This window comes from Balaenoptera physalus (assembly GCF_965194825.1).
Source record: "Balaenoptera physalus genome assembly, contig: HAP1_SCAFFOLD_738, whole genome shotgun sequence".
In the NCBI taxonomy this organism is placed as follows: Eukaryota; Metazoa; Chordata; class Mammalia; order Artiodactyla; family Balaenopteridae; genus Balaenoptera; species Balaenoptera physalus.
The window spans coordinates 45,613-48,146 of NW_028126027.1; positions in this window are offsets into that span (position 1 = coordinate 45,613).

The window sequence follows — 2,534 nt, forward strand, 5'->3', positions numbered from 1 at the left end:
AGCAACCTGGAAAGGCAAATCAGCGCTACAAAGAAGTCTCGCTTCCCATCGGTCAAAAGGGCCATGCTGAATAAAGTGTCAAAACCAGAAATGCAGGACAGGCCATGGAGAAACGGGAGCCTGGCTACGCTGATGGGCGGGATGTAAATTGCCAACAGCCACTCTGGAGAAGTGCACGGTGTGTCCTGAAACATCTACAAAACTCAGCTTAGGGAGCATAGGGCACATCCACTCATGGGCGTATAAATTGGGAAAACTAAAAATCAGCAAGACACAGGCACCCCAAAATTTAGGTCTGCTCTGTTGACAAGAACCTCCACTTGGTTACACCTTAAATATCCCAGGAAAGAGAAAAATGGATAAAGAAGTTGTGGTCCTTATGTACAATGGAATATCACTCAGCCATGAAATCAACGTCATAAGGCTAGTAGCAGCATGATGAGTGGATTTAGGTACGACGATTCTAAGTGAAATAAGTCACACAGAAAAAGACACTTATCATAAGATATGACTTATAGAGGGAATGTAAAAACCGCTACCCTTGAACTGAATTACAAAACAGAATAGAGTCACACGTTTAGAAAACACACTATGGCTGCTTAACGGGAAAGGTGAGGTGGGGTGATGCATACAACAAGGGTTTCACATTAGCTCAGATACCGTTCCATAAACCCAATATGTAATAGACAAGACCTACTCCTTGCTCAATGAATTGGACTCAACACCGCCTATTCACCGCCCACGAATATATCTGACTAGTAAGAATCTTAAAACCTATGCATTGATATCTCTCTTTAAGTGAGTCAAGTGGGTGTAAAGCGGCAAAAACACAGGAGTGAAAAGCAGGTAAACCCCATTATAAATATCAATTACTTTTAAAAACCCGTGAAACAAAGACAGTGAAAGAGAGAGAAATTCTTAAAAAGTCGTTCAGGGGCTGTGATGCCACCTGGATTGACCACATCTAGACCCACAGCTGATTGAGACATAAGGGTGGACACTCTTGGGGCTGAGAGGTTTGGTGAGGTTGGGTGACCAAACGCAGACCCTATAAAGTAATACTGCGTGGTACCCATCCCATGGGTCCCAAATCTCCAGGTTCAAGGGCATCTTCCTACATCGAAAACATTCATGAGAAACCCAGAAGATGGTACACCGTGTGATCGGGAAAGGTTTCTAAAACGCACCTCATTTCTCATCTCCTTGTGCTTGGGTTCGCCATTCCAGCCGCTTTACTAGCAATCTCCCTGCTTGGAGAATCAGCACCTTTAACCTCCTGTTCCGTACAGGTTGCAATTTGTCCTGAGGATGAACGGGAAGAGGGGGAACCAATGAGAGACTAGCTCTAGGTGTTGGGACAGGCACAGGTCACTCTATTTTCCCCTCAAGAAGAAGAATTAACCACAGGCTCAGCATGCCGCCTGGGACCAGAATAGGGCCTGAAGCAATCCTGCGCTTTTGCGGCCAGCGCCCTAGAAAGCGAGTTGAAAAATGGCGCTCAGGGGCACTGCAATTCACAAACCTGCAGACTTATAAATGATGACTCTCGTCCACAAATATATTGATGGAAGGAAACGAAGAGGATTTGAAAGCAAGGCAGAATTGCAGGAAACAGATTTCAGGAGGGAGATTCGAATCGCCTTTAAAGCACAGGGAAGGCGGCAAAACCTCGACAATGATGCCCTTGGCCAAAAAGGGCGTATGCGTTTTTTCCTGAATATATTCAGGAAAAAACGCATACGCCCTTTTTGGCCAACCAAGCAACCTGGAAAGGCAAATCAGCGCTACAAAGAAGTCTCGCTTCCCATCGGTCAAAAGGGCCATGCTGAATAAAGTGTCAAAACCAGAAATGCAGGACAGGCCATGGAGAAACGGGAGCCTGGCTACGCTGATGGGCGGGATGTAAATTGCCAACAGCCACTCTGGAGAAGTGCACGGTGTGTCCTGAAACATCTACAAAACTCAGCTTAGGGAGCATAGGGCACATCCACTCATGGGCGTATAAATTGGGAAAAGTAAAAATCAGCAAGACACAGGCACCCCAAAGTTTAGGGCTGCTCTGTTGACAAGAATCTCCACTTCGTTACACCTTAAATATCCCAGGAAAGAGAAAAATGGATAAAGAAGTTGTGGTCCTTATGTACAATGGAATATCACTCAGCCATGAAATCAACGTCATAAGGCTAGTAGCAGCATGATGAGTGGATTTAGGTACGACGATTCTAAGTGAAATAAGTCACACAGAAAAAGACACTTATCATAAGATATGACTTATAGAGGGAATGTAAAAACCGCTACCCTTGAACTGAATTACAAAACAGAATAGAATCACACGTTTAGAAAACACACTATGGCTGCTTAACGGGAAAGGTGAGGTGGGGTGATGCATACAACAAGGGTTTCAAATTAGCTCAGATACCGTTCCATAAAACCAATATGTAATAGACAAGCCCTACTCCTTGCTCAAGGAATTGGACTCAGCACCCCCTATTCACCGCCCTAGAATATATCTGACTAGTAAGAATCTTGAAACC